This window comes from Microtus pennsylvanicus, chromosome 4 (genome assembly GCF_037038515.1).
Source record: "Microtus pennsylvanicus isolate mMicPen1 chromosome 4, mMicPen1.hap1, whole genome shotgun sequence".
Classification (NCBI taxonomy): domain Eukaryota; kingdom Metazoa; phylum Chordata; class Mammalia; order Rodentia; family Cricetidae; genus Microtus; species Microtus pennsylvanicus.
This window is the reverse complement of record NC_134582.1, coordinates 102,701,338-102,716,516: the sequence shown is the minus strand read 5'-3', so window position 1 is coordinate 102,716,516 and position 15,179 is coordinate 102,701,338.

Below are 15,179 nucleotides of genomic sequence, written 5' to 3'. Positions count from 1 at the left end.
GATGCTTTATTCACAACATACAGAAACTGGAGCCAACCTAGATGTCACTCAACATAAGATTGGATAGAGAAAATGTGATACATTTACACATGTAGTATTACTCAATTGTTAACAAAATAACATAATGAAATTTGCAGACAAATGGAAGGAACTAGAAAAAAATCATAATGAGCAAAATAACACAGACCTAGAAAGTTAAATATGCTATGCATTCACTTATAAGTGCATATTAGCTGTTAAGTCAATTATAATCAAGCCCCAGGCTACAATCTATATACCCAGAGATATTAGGTAAAAATGAAGGATCTTGGAGATGCATTGTGCCATGCACCGCGACCCCCGTGTCTGTGCTCTGTGCTCTGTGCTCTGGCACCCAGCTCGCGAGCTTCGGGCAAGGGGGCTGGAGGTTAAAATACACAGACACACACAGACAGAGAGACAGTGACACGGGTCATCCTTGAATTCCCCAAGAATGCCCCCTTTAATGTGTTCAGGGGCAGATTATATAGAGATAGCCACGCCCCAGCCAAACCCACCAGAAACCACTCTCCTGCCATCAGGAACTCCTGAAAGTCTCGTGCTCAGAGCAGCTGTAGGCACTCAGATCAGGGGATTACAAGAAATTCAGGATCTGGGGTCTCATTGCTCCCCAAAGCATTGATCTCCTGAGAGAGGAGAATAAAATAGAATTTATGAGCAAACTGGGCTCAGGTGAGGGCAGAAGTTGGTGATCAGGTGTTGGAGGAGTGGAGTAGAGGGAGAGAGTTCTCATTCAGGTTTTGATTAACATTCTTTAGGAGTTGAGATTTGTGTTATAAGATTGCTGTTATTCATATGTATTTACTAATATCTTGTTTCTCATTGGTGTAAAACTTTTCTGTTTCCTTTAATTACGATTCGTGTATTTATCACATTGTTCTCAAATATCATCAAACCTTCCTTTATGTCTTTAACAAGTTTGTGATATATGTACAATTCATCAAAATTGATATGATCATTAGAGGAGGTTCTATTGTTTAATGACTATCACTCTGGAGTCTGAAATAATCAACAATTAATCCTAAAATTCTAGTAATAGTTTAAGGTATTTAACTAGCAATTATTGAATGAAGAATTCATAAAATATTCTTTAAAAAGGTTTATGTATTAAACAATCAAAAACTATATATACTTCAGTTATTTATTATTTACAATGCAAATTATTTCATTATAACTATCAGAAAGCTTATAAAGTATATTGGGTTTCTAAAAATACTGTGTAGTTGAGAGACTGCGAATGAAAAATAAGGAATTTTAGAAAAAAGACTCTACTGAGGAGAAATAACAACAGGAAATTGCATTCCTTGCAAATCTAGAAAAATATTCAGAATTCAGATTTGGAGTTGAATTCTTCTTTGTGCTTTTCTCATTGACAGATCTTGAAAAAAGTCACTTACATCCGTAAAGAAGAAAGAATATATTTCTTTTCATCTACTCTATCCATCTATTGTATTAAGACTCTTTATGTGGGGGCAAGCATGGAACATACTGTCCAACCTCAATTACCAAATGTATGTACACTTGCTGCATCCAGAGGGACACATCAAGCTGAGCTGCACATGACTGGGTGACTGCTCTTGGCATCTTGTGTTTGGTTTCCTGTAATGTACATGCTACACAATAAATAAAAGCTTCTTTGCAAAGTTTCAAAAAAAGACTATTACTGCTAAATCAATCCTTAAAACATAATTTTGTTTTGTTTTGTGTTCATTTTCCCCTGTTTATAGAGATTCAATTTACTTTGGTTATAGTCTCAACACACAGCTACCTGCCATGCAGGTCTCCTGCACTAGATATCTTCAGAACTATGAGTAATGAAAGCCCCCAAAGACTGAACCTCTGAATGTATACCCAGGAAATCACAGTTCTCTGGAATACTTTTAGGAACTGATATCTAAAGAAAAATTTGAAATCAAGTTGTTATTGTTAAAGTTGTTATAGAAATCCTTGAAATATTTCATTCTTTACAAATTCTTGAGATTTTATAAAACTCTCCATTGTGTGCATGCCACATTTTAGTTTCTGACTTTTTATTACTTATACAAGTGTATTATTTGGAATTGATTAAGAATTCAGAAGCAAAGAAAGCACTTACAAACTCATGGTACATTTCCGCATATAGGACATTTGCAGTATGAGACTCTTCACACACCAAACAATACAGGTCTTCAGTGGATACAAAGACATCTTTTTGGAGGTTACAAGCTACCAGAGGAGCAGATTTGATACCAACAGCTAGAGGTGCATCCCTGCTGTCAGTGAAACAACATTGAGATTGTGTATTCAAATGAAGTTGCAACCATTAAATTATCTTGGAATGTCATGGTTCTCAGGGCCCTCTGCTACATGATTTGGTTTTCTCTGATGACAGAGAGTATTCACTTTTACAACTAGGAATGTATAGAGCAATAGTTACATTTCCCAGTACAGAACAGAGTAGGAAATATTAGAGACTTCCCACACTCTGAACTTGCTCTGGGAGAACTTCTACACTTTGCAAATACACGGAGCATTGATTACTCTGAGCCAGTCTTCCTGCTATTGTGTACACACGTCTGAAAATATTGGTAATATATGGCAAACTATTTTTAATTAAATAAATTTTATGATTCTAACTAATTAATTACCCTTGCAGGTACCACTTAGGCAAAATGGTTTGAGGGCACCAGTCTTATTTTCTTTTTCTTTTTAGCATTTCATTTGACATACTCCAAACTCCTAAAGATACAAAACTATCACTGTCTACATTAGACTTCATAAATGAATGCTTGTTCAGGTGGATTTATTTGTGAACACATATCCAAGACCTGAAAACACTAAAACTTCCTGTTTCTGTACATAATACATTAGACTCTTCATTTAATCTTGTGTTCTAAATAAAGCCCAAAATCTCAATAATGTAAATAGACCATTCTGAGTTGTATTAATTTTTGTTCTGGAAGGTGATGTTTGCAAATGAAAGTATTAAACAGCTGGTGCTTCTTAGATACTAGTAACATTGTCCTCTTTATTTTTCTCATAATAAAGACAATGCAAAGTAATTATGAGCATTGTCCTGTGTCTGTAACACAAAGATGATTCCCATTTGAAAACACTGATTTCAAAGTTAATTGAGCAAATACAGTCTAAAATTATATAATTACTATGTTGCCATGTCTCTAGAGGAAGCATGATCGAATAACTATTCGACAGAGATGCATAGCTGATCATACCAAAGAAAATATTCTCCGAAACAAATATGCTTTGATAACATTTCCTTTGAGGTACATAGACAAATGACTACTTTCTAGTGACAGCAAGCGTCAAAGACAGCTGCATCGCTAAGATTTCCACCGCAGTGTTGCTTCCAACTCATGTTGTGTATTTGTATTAAATGAGTCTGCTGTCTACAGGTTGCTTACTACCAAGTCTTTTTACTCAGGCAAGTTAAGAAGGGTGAGGAGTTTCCATTGCAGTGTCTGTTGTTACTTATAAAATCATGCACTTCATACATTCCACCCTAAACTAACTCTCCGCAGTTCTGGCAGAAGGTAAAAAACAAAATCAAGTTCATTTTTCTTTACTAATTATTTTTTCCTTGGTTTCTAGGGAAATCTTGGAAACTGGCTTAGAGAATCCATCCGTACATGGTCAGTTTTCCTGTAAATCTGCCATCGGGAAAGCTCATGACCATCAGTTCCCAGGCTTCTACTTTTCAGGGAATTCCTTTACACTGGTAGACTTGCCAAGGTAGTCTGATATCAAACAGGGGTTGTAACTTCAACATTGACTCATAGTTGATGACTAAGTAAAAATCATGTAAGTGGGTCGTTTTTTTGGTTTTTTGTTTTTTTTTTTATTGATGATCTCAGGCATTTTCAAGTCTGTCTTTATGTGTGTGTGTTTGTGTATGTGTGTGCGTGTTGCATGTGTAAGGTGTGTGTACCGTTATAGAGGCCAGAGAACATGTTGTTTTGTCAACTTCAACGTCACAAACTAGGAAATGCATTCTGGTCAGGAACACATGAGGTCAGGAAGCCTCATGTGTATTTGAGCAGAAACTGACAATTGGTAACAGGAACAGTAAAATACATAAAATAGTGTTTGCCTCCAACAAATGTTGTCTTCTCAAAAGGCTCAGGGATTATCATTGAAGATGAACTTGAAATAATGTCAGAGCTAAAGGTAATGGATATCTGTGGTAAGATAATATTTGCTGGATATGACTTGTGCACTGCACATATTAAATCACAGCTGTGAATATTTTGATAAGTGCTGTGTATGATCAATGCAGCAAAAAACCCATCATTGCTGAAAAGGGACTTCATGAAAGCCTACAACTTGCTGAGCTAGTTTTCTGAGTTATTGCTCCAAGAAGTTTCACATTTAACAAGTTAGAAATGTCAATGGTGACTATTCGAGGAAGGAGAGATAATTTTATAGAAGACTTAACCCACTGAGAGGCTACCCATGCTCAAGAAGATGATGCTAACCCCGTGACCCATACCAGCTGCACTAAATGGATGTATTCCAAATGTAAAATCACAAGATATGAAGTTGGAAGAAAACTGGTAGGAAGTACACAGGGAATAAAATGAAGGGAAGTAATGGAAAATAGATTTGAAGAAAACATAATTTTGCCTAAAAGAAAAATGAAAAGCTGCCTATATTCGGGCCTGTGTTTCATTTCTTTTTTATGAAATTTAAAAACTGCTATAACAGTTTTTCTACAACTGAGTTTGGAACAAATACAACTAAATTTATTTTCCTTCGGCAAATATGTATAGAAAACATTTATATTTACTATTTTGGTGAAGGTAAAAACTACATTTGGCGATAAAGTTTAACAAACACTGTTTAACTAGAATGAAAGTTTACTAATTCAAACAAACTACTTCTTTTTGCTAATCAAAAAAATGAGCCACTTCCAAGTAAGCTCATATGCCTTTGCTCATTGAAGTTGACATGTAAATTGTGGTCCTGCTTTTAAGCATGTGTGACATTTCTCACTTGATAAAGAATTAATGGCCATAATATTCCATTGCTTTTTTTTGACTTCCTGCCTTTTCTATACACGTTTATTTTTGTGGCGTGAAAGATTTTATATAGAAAGGGCATTTCTGGCTACTACTGAGCATTTAGAAAGTTACTAGGAAGGAATCAGTTCTCTATGAAGCTTCATTTTTAGAAACTTAGGAAGCTTTCAAGTTTCAGCAGTGATTAAAGTGGAGTATTATTTTTAAAGCAGATGCCTAAAATCATTTACCCCTTATAATGATTTTTATATTATTTGAAAATTGTATACAAATTATTGATCATATATTTTCTCCTTTGAACTCTTTCTAGATCCTCCTCCATGTTCTACACATCCAACTTCATATTTTACTTCTCAATTAAAAGGGTAAAAAAAATAAACAAAAACATAGAACTCATCTTATCTAGAGTAACCACTCCTAAGACTGAACTGCTCTTGTTTGGTAGATATGTTCAGTGACACAACATTTAAGAGAACTGATTATTTTTCACCTGGAATCTATCTGTTGCCAACAGTTGTCTGGTGATGGGTGAGACATTGGGCAAATATCCCTTCCTCTTTGATGGGATTTTGTCCTGTTTGATCTAATGCAGAGGTTGTACATACTGCCACAATCTCTGTGAGTATTGCTATGTTTACATACCTTGTCTATGTATGTTCTATCTCATAGAGCAGTCTTTGAGTCCATTCAAAACATTGTTGCCAATGTAACATCAGTGCTATTGCAACAGTAGGCATTTCCTGCAGACAGGTCATTATTGTAGTTCTTGAGTGAAAGCTGTTCAAGAGTAGACTTCTTTTCTACTCTGGCAGGACGATTAGCAACTCTAGCATGAAAGCACTAGCCAGTAGGGGTGAAGCTTCCAGTTGAGTACCAGCTAGATTTTTCTACCTTATTTTATAAAATTAAGTCGTATCTTCAACAAAAGGGCTTTACCATCTTTATCAGTTATGTTCGACAGATGTCCAGTATACAGAAAATTCAAATCACTTAAAATAACTGATCTTTGAGACAAAAAACTATATATGGTACATGGACCTACATAAATTTTTCTCAAAATTGAAACACAAATGGTTGAAAAACGTGTAAAAAAGTTCAATGCCACTAAAATGTGAAATAGAACTACTTTCATATTTTATTCTTCATAAGTAAGAATAGAAAAAATAATAAAACAAATGACATTAGATGGTGATAAAAATGCAGAGAAAGAGATTTCTGGTAGGGGTACAAAGTAGTACAGGCATTTAAGGAAATCAGTAGAGTTGGATAGTCATAAAACTAAAAATATATATTCCACAAAAGTCACCCATATAAGTAAATTTGCTACATTTACAAAGTGTAACGTCATTCAGCTGTTTAAAAAAATGGGGCTAAATGAATGGAGCCAGAATCAATCATCCTGTTCATTCTCAGAGTCATTAAGATACCCTAGGTGCAAAAAGACAAACATTTTATGTTATTGCTTATATGTGGATGTTAGATTTCACTTCGTATATATTAATGTGATTGTTATGTGACTTCTGTGTTGGCCTCTATCTGTCACATAATACAATTTAGAGGCCTTGTGGAAGTGGGACCATCAATTGAAGAAAATGCCTTCACCAGATTGACCTGTGAGCAATCTGCTGTGCATTTTCTTGATTGATTATTGATTTGAACAGCACCAGAGATGGGGCATGGAAGGCAAGTCATAAAGAACAATCCAGTAAGTACCATTCTTCAATGACCTCTACTTCAGGTTTTGCCACCAGGTTCTTATCTTTAGTTCCTGCCCTGAATCACTTCAGTGATGAAGTGTGATTTGGAAGAGGAAGTGAAATAAACATTTCATTTCCTCTTCTAGTTGCCTTTGGTCATGATGTTAATCACAATTGAAACCCTACCTAAAACAGCCCCCCACCAAAAAAAAAAAAGAGTTTGGTAGCTACTAAGCACATTGGAGAAATGAGAATTATCGATAATATCATAAGAAAGATATCCCATGTTTATGGATCAGTAGGATTAATATAGTAAAGTGGCCATTCTACTGAAAGTATTCTTTTTTTTTTGTTTGTTTGTTTTTCGAGACAGGGTTTCTCTGTAGCTTTTGGTGCCGGTCCTGGAACTAGCTCTTGTAGACCAGGCTGGCCTCGAACTCCCAGAGATCCGCCTGCCTCTGCCTCCCGAGTGCTGGGATTAAAGGCGTGCGCCACCACCACCCGGCTTCTACTGAAAGTATTCTATAGAGTCAATACAAGCCCAAACAATTTTCTTTTTTTTTTAATTTTTAATTATTTATTTATTTATTAAAGATTTCTGCCTCCTCACCACCACCGCCTCCCCCAAACAACTCCCCTTCCCTCATCAGCCTGAAGACAGCACTTGAAAGGACTGTTTTTAGCTTCATATGGAAACACAAAAAAAACCTCAGTACAACACTAAAACAATCCTAAGCAATAAAAGAACTGCTACAGATATCAGTGTGCCCAATTTCAAGTTTTATTACAGAGCTATAGCAATAAAACCAGCATGGTATTGGCATAAAAACAGATACATTTATCAATGAAATCAAATAGAAGGTCCAGGAATCAGTCCCTATAACTACAGATACCTGATATTATATCAAACAGCTAAAAATATGCATTGAAAAAGGCAACGTCTTCAAAAAATTGTATTGCTCAAATATATGGCTGAAAGTAGAAGGTATAAATAGGTCCATACCTATAACCCTGTTCAAATAAATCAAAGACCTCAACATAAAGCTAGATACACTGATTTGTTAAAAGAGAAAGTGGGGAATGCTCTTGAACTCATCAGCTCAAGAAAAGACTTTCTGAACAGAACTCCAATAGTTCAGGCACTAAAATCAACTGATAAATTGGGCTCAAGAAACTGAACAACTTCTTTACTACAAAGGACAGCATCATTCAGATAAACTGCCGGGCTACAATATAAGGAAAGATGTTTACCAGGACTAGTATTTCAACCATATAAAAATCTGAAAAACTTGGTACCCAGAAAATAAATAACTCAGTTAAAAATGTGGTATAGATATAATCAAGTAACTGGGGTTCCTATGTAAAAATCACATCCACAGTGTCTCACTGCTGTATTGTCTGAGTATTGGACTGGAACTGAAGCCTGTGACGAGTGCATCAGTTGGAGGAAGGGCATTACTTGTTTTTATGAGCAGTGTGCCCTCCTGGAGAGAGGACTATCCACAGCATCTGGAAAGGATGACACAGATGGAGAGAACAGTCTATCATGGGTTGGGTCCTAATCAAAGCACTATTCCTTGATATTTTACCATTCAATGTGTCATGATAGCACTAGTGTCAGAAAAAGAGAATCATCTGATTCTCAGAGGTATTGAGGCATTGTCCATAGAACCCTTTAGCTATCAACTTTAGTGTCTTAGTCTCACACTTGTCCTTATCTCATGAAACTGTCAGGGACCTCAGTATGAAGAAGAGAAAAAAGACAGAGATAATGATACAAATATATAAACTGAGTCTTCACTGCTATGTGAATTAAAAACTAGAGGCTGATGGAAGAATGACTTAATAATGTAATACATATAACATGGCATGTTTTTTTAGAATCACAGAAATCTAAACATGTGGAATTGGTCTAAGATGTCCCTAAGGAGGATAAAGTTTACGGAGGGGCCCTGGAGGAATTTTGATGCATTTAGTACTTGTGGGAACATGTAAAACTAAGGGTATTTATCAATATTACAGTAGAATAGAACTTGTATTTTCTACTATTAGACTGAAAATTCACTCACAGAAAGTTGCCTTTGTAAACTACTAGATATCCATGGATACGTGTGTGTGGTGTACACATATACATGTATCTGCTTGTGATTACCTGTATAGGTACATGGGAAAAATGGAGGTTAACACCATGTCTTAATTATCTTTTTTATTTTTTTAAAAAAATATCTTATTAAGTAGTTTTTTATTTTAATTTTTATTGAAAATTTCCACCTCCTCCCCTCCTCACACTTCCCTCCCCTCTCCCCTCCCCTCCTTCTCCCTCTCCAGTCCAAGGAACAGTCAGGGTTTCCTACCCTATGGGAAGTCCAAGGTCCTCTCTGCTCCCCCCAAGTCCAGGAAGGTGAGCATCCAAACAGACTAGGCTCCCACAAAGCCTGTCCATGCAGTAAAATCAAAACCCAGCACTATTGTCCTTGGCTTCTCCGTCAGCCTCCACCATCAGCCACATTCAGAGAGTCTGGTTTGTTTTATGAAGGCAAAAAAGTTGAGTATTTTCGTCAAACGACTGCAAATCTGCTCATCCAGACCAAGCATGATAGGCATTTTCTACAACTCTAATCTAACACTAAACATCAAGTGGAAAATTATTATTGACATTATTACCAGGGGTATTTCCTTAACACTTTCTGTATGTATGCAAGTATGTAAGACTGTATATAGACGTGGGTATATGTGCATGAATATTTATATGCACATGGTTTCTGTTGTCAGGGGTTAACTTTGGTTAAAGTTACTTCAAGGAATTCTGCCTTGATTTTTGAGATAACTGACATTACTTCTATCTGGAAGTCATAGAAAAATCTTCATTCTGCCTACCTACTGTTAGGGTTAGAAGGAAAATATCAAATCCCTCATATCTCTTTCTTATACAAATTCTGAAACAGGACTCAGGCCATCACACATAAAAAAAAAAAAAAAGAGACTTACATAGATAAGACGTCACCTAGACCCAGCACAAATTTTCTAAGTTTTGAAAAAGGTTTGGTAAGAAAATAGTAGAGTATAAAGTTTTAGTAAAAAATCCTGAATTTTTAGGTAAATTGATTAACCCTCAAAACTGAGAAGGGAAACAATTTCTGATTTCTTGATGTATCACTGATCTCAGATGACGTATATCCATACACAAGTAGACACATGGTGACGAGCAAGGTGCTGCTTAGCTATGAATACGAATTTAACTAAAGGGCAATTAGGTTCATGTAACAATTCTTTCACTTTGGTGAGTTTTAGGTGTCCTCAGGGCATTCCTTGATGTGTCTCCTTCATACTTCAGGGGTTCTGATAGTGTGCCCCGATTATCTCTTAAGTTTCTACTGAACACATCCTACATCTTATGTTCTTGTCTGTAACCATACACAACATGAGCATTTCATCTAAAGTGCAAAGCTGAGGGAGATCCAGATAATGACAGTTATAAGACCTGACTTAGGAAGAGTGTTCAACACATCCAGGAAATATACTGTCCAAATTACAGTGCAGCACCGCTACTTTAGATTAAGAACGCTCATGTGTAGGCTTCTTATAAGAGAAAAGGGGAGAGTGTTGACTTTGCATGCAGCCCCTCACTAGCACTGTCAACAAATTGGATAGCTATATTTCACTTTTGTAAATGAAGCACGTCAAAATTCTTTTCCCATTATACAATTCACCAATTTTATGCATAGGATCAAACAAGGATATTTGTAGAAATTGCTAACCCTGCTGAGTATAGTCTTGAGTTCCTCCAGAAGCACATTGTTTCTGTCCTTCACAACGTTGTCTGTGTTCAGCATATTACCAGAAGCCCTCCTGGAGAGCAGCCACTGCGGCCAGGTGTTTCAGCAGTTCTTCACAGGCATGAGAAATATTGATGATTGATTTCAGAAAGTATTCACTGTTAGCAAACATCATTGGACATCATATTAAACTAGGTGACATGCAGCTCCAAAGGTACCTTTTTTTTTTTCAGAAAGGACATGGACTGTAGCATGCGTTTGTATTTGATAAGTATTTGTTAATCATTTCATAATATAGACTAAATGTAGAAATATAAATTTTCAACTATGTACTCCATTTTGTTAAAGAAAACTAATTAGATATTAATATGTTTTTCTATTGTTTGTTCAAAATAATCTTACTTTGTGTTTACTCTTCATTCTACTATTTTTCTGGTAATGAGATCAGTTTCCTTTGGTTGTTTACCCTGTCTATGAGAAAGTAAGACTTACTGAAACTCAGTGGGTTTGCAAAGAACATGGCACAATTGATGTTCAGTCTTTCACAGTGCTTCTTTATTGTGTCAAGTTGATATAAACCAGGTAAGCTGTCTAGTCTAAAGACATTCAAATTTCTACAGTATATATATAATCTAGCATTCACATATAAGGGAAAAATTAATATTTGTTTTTCTGGATCCAAGGTTTGTCTGGCTTCATCCATTTTCTTGAAATTTTCATTTTTCATAAGAACAGAATAATACTACATTGTATAAATTTGCCACATTTTCATCATTGTCTCTATTTCAGATGATTGACACTGATGCTATTTCTAATTTTGGATACTACAAATGAGCAAGAATGAATATCTGAGCAAGATTCTGGGTGAGAAGATGAAAAATCATTTGAGTTTGTGCCAGCATTAAGCTTAGTTTTCCCTGCATAGCTAAGTTCTGCCCTGCTATAGTTCCAAAGCAGTTTCTTTATTCATTAACCAATAAAAGCAACATACAGACAGAAGGACCTCCCACACCAAATGATTTCAAGTAGAAATTGCATATCTGCATATTATTGGGCACTTTGGAAAGCTGTGGGGAAGGAGAAAGTTCTATATTGAAGTCACATTTAGAAGAAGTTAGAAAGATTTCAGGGTTCATCAGTGACTAAACTGTAACACTACTTTGGAAGTAAATAACTAAAAATTTTAAACCACTGCTAGGCCCATTAGCTCTAGCTTCTTATTAACTAACTCTTACATCTTAGTTTAACCCATTGCTAGTAGTCTATATATTGCCATGACGCTGTGGCTTACTGGCTAACGTACCCAGCAGTGATTTAATAATACAGTTTCTGTGTGATTATTTCAGGTCTAAGCTAGCCAGGCAGCCAGGAACCGACAAGCAGCCTCCCACTGCAATCATTTATAGCCAAAACATATTTAGATAGAAAAGATGCAAAGCCATAATAAAACAATAGAAGTTTAGAAAAAGATTCATGAGAAAGTAGGAGAACACCCGCATAAAAGCAGAAACACAGTTTGCCTGTCAGTGATTGAAGTCATATGAGCATACCTAGGGGTGGCATCTTCTCTAAGAATAGTGTGGGAATCGCATTGTAAGTCCAGTCAACTCATTTATTTGACAATAATTTTGCGGGGATAATCATGTGGTTCAAAACTTAAAGGTATTTTCTTCTAAGCCTGACAAATTGACTAGAATCCCTGAGACTCTCACTATTCGAAGAGAGAACCAACCCTGTCCTGATGTCCTCTGACCTCTACAGAAAAGCAAAATGTGTGCAACTACATGCATGTCCCTAGACAGAGTCATATGTGTATAAGTGTGCAAATAAAGGTTAAAAAATTTTTAAAAGGTTTCTTACTGTAAGATTCAAAAATTCAATCTTTTCATGACTTGTCACTTTATCATACAAAGTCCAAAAATGGAATTTTTTAAAATAAGAAAGTAAAATGGCTGAATCAGGCTCTGAATCCCACTTTATTAGGGTCTTCCACAGGGCCACCAGCAGAGGTTGCAGGAAATTTTCAGGTTTCTACTGTGCAAAGTTTCCACATTGCCCACAAAGTGTGCCTCTATTCCAGTGGACTCTCCTTGTGCTCAAACTATCTGCCCCTACATTCTTTACCCGATCCCTCCTGTTCCCATGCCACTCCAGGTATCCACAAAAATCTATTCAATGTTTTATTTCCAGGGAGAGTCTTACATTCTTGCTAAAGCACTATTTGTTACTTAGCCTCTCTGGCTCTACAAATTGTTATGTGATTATCTTTTCTTTTAATTAATAGCCAATATCAGTTTGTGAGTAAATATCACATTTGTCTTTTGGGATCTGGGTTGCCTCACTCAGGATGTTTATTTTCCTAGTTCCATCCATTTCCCTGCAACTTTATATTGCTTTTTCACTCTAACAGTTGTGTAATACTCTACTGTGTAAATATATTACATTTTCCATTCTTCAGTTGAGGGACATCTCTTTTTTTTCCTGCTTTCTGGCTATTATTAATAAACCACTAATAACATAGTTGAGCAAGTGTTCTTGTGGTAGTGTGGAGTATTTTATGGGTATATACCCAAGAATGTTATAGCTGGGTGTTGAGATAGATCAATTCCCAATTTTCTGAGGAAACAGCATATTGATTTCAGCATTTTTGATATGCAGGCAAAGCTCCCAATGGTGGTAGTGGGACACCAACTCAACTAAAAATCCTTTGACTGATACCTATAATGCCTGTAAGATCTACTAGGGTAAGGATGGCTCAGAACCTGTATGAGTGACCAACCAATAAATGATCTAACATGACGCTCAACCAATGAGTGTTCATGCATTCCCTACTTTTACTGAATGAACAGGAACTGGATGCTGGGAGGCCTAGAGATCTAGGGTAGCATGATATAGAACTAACAAAAGGTCAATAAAATTATTCATAATGATATTCTGGTATACTCATAGATCAATACCTCACCTAATCATCATCAGAGAGGCTTCCTACTACAGTGAGCAAAAGCAGATGCACAGACCCACACCAAAACATTATGTAGAACTTTGGAAACAGAAGAGGGGGGGAAGAAGAATTTGTGGGAACCAAACGGGTTAATGACTCCAAGGAGAACATAGCACAAAGAATCAACTAAGAAGGGCTCGTAAAGGATGCACAGAGACTGAAGCAACAGTCAAAGAGCCTGCTTTGTCTTCATTTTGTCTTCTGCAGAAATGCTGTAGTTCTTTAGCATAGAGTTTTAGGAGTTGGACTCCTGACAGTGACAGTAGGGGTGTTACAGACTATTTTGTCTGCTCTTGGGACCATTTTTCCTGTTACTGGATTGCTTAGTCCAGCCTTGATAAGTGGGTTTGTGTCTACTATCATAGCATCCTGTTATGGTATGTTCAGTTGATATCCATGGAGGTCTTCTCTTTTCTGAAGAGAGAGGAGGAGCATTGGCTCTGGGGAAAAGAGGTGGTTTGGGAGAGACACTGGGAGGAGTGGAAGAATGGAAGTCTGTGGTAAGGATATATTGTATGAGAGAGGATGAAGAAATTATAATTAACATTTTTGAAATCAAGTATTAGGTGGACTCAATATATTCTTATTGTACTAAACATAAAAAATTGATAAATTCTTAATGGAAAAACCCATTCTGTGATGATTATTCTCTGTGGTAATAATTCATGTGTTTCAGATCTGATCTTTTAACAAATTTTATTAAAATTGATTTATTTTCTTATAAAATATTTTAGAAAAAAGAGTTGGTCCTATTTAGTGCACGTTCATCCTAGATAACTGTGCTTGTAAAATTCAATTCCAAATATAGTTTTTATTTACATTAAGAAAGTGAATATAGCCGGGTGGTGGTGGCGCACACCTTTAATCCCAGCACTCAGGAGGCAGAGGCAGGCGGATCTCTGGGAGTTTGAGGCCAGCCTGGTCTACAAGAGCTAGTTCCAGGGCAGGCACCAAAGCTACAGAGAAACCCTGTCTTGAAAAACCAAAAAAAAAAAAGAAAGAAAGTGAATCTAAGTAATTCTTTACATTTTTAATAAAGAAAAATCAATGTACTTTCTTGTTGTTGTTCCAAACTCAGGTGTAGAGAAACTACTGTAGACGTTTTATAATTCATAAGAAAGCTGAAACAGTTGTGAAATGTGTAGTTTGTAATATTTAATCATTTTTTTCATGCATATAATTTGCTCTGAGAAAATGTATATCCCACAACCTCTCTTCCATTTTTTCCCACATCTGTTCCCTCGCTTGTCCCTTCCAACTTCAAGTCTTCTGATTTGGTCCCATGGATTCTACTTAGTATAGTAGGTGCTACGTGGTTAAGTTCATCTATCTGAAGATAGTAGTCTCTCAGAGACTTCATCCTTGTAGAAAATTTACTGCCCCGCCTCCAGAAGACATCACTATGAATAACAGCTTAGAAAGATGGCCCTCATATTTCTCAAAAATATTGTCTCACTGTATGTTTACCCCACTGGAAGTCAAACACTCTTCAGCAGCTTGTACTGTGTTTGTTCAACTGTTATTAATTTCTGAATAAATAACTATAAACATACGAATTTCTCTGATGAGAACTGGGAGCTCCTAAGTCTACAAGTATAAACAGAAGCACTATGGGACAGTTAATTACAATGTTTTTGAACATTGTTATCCA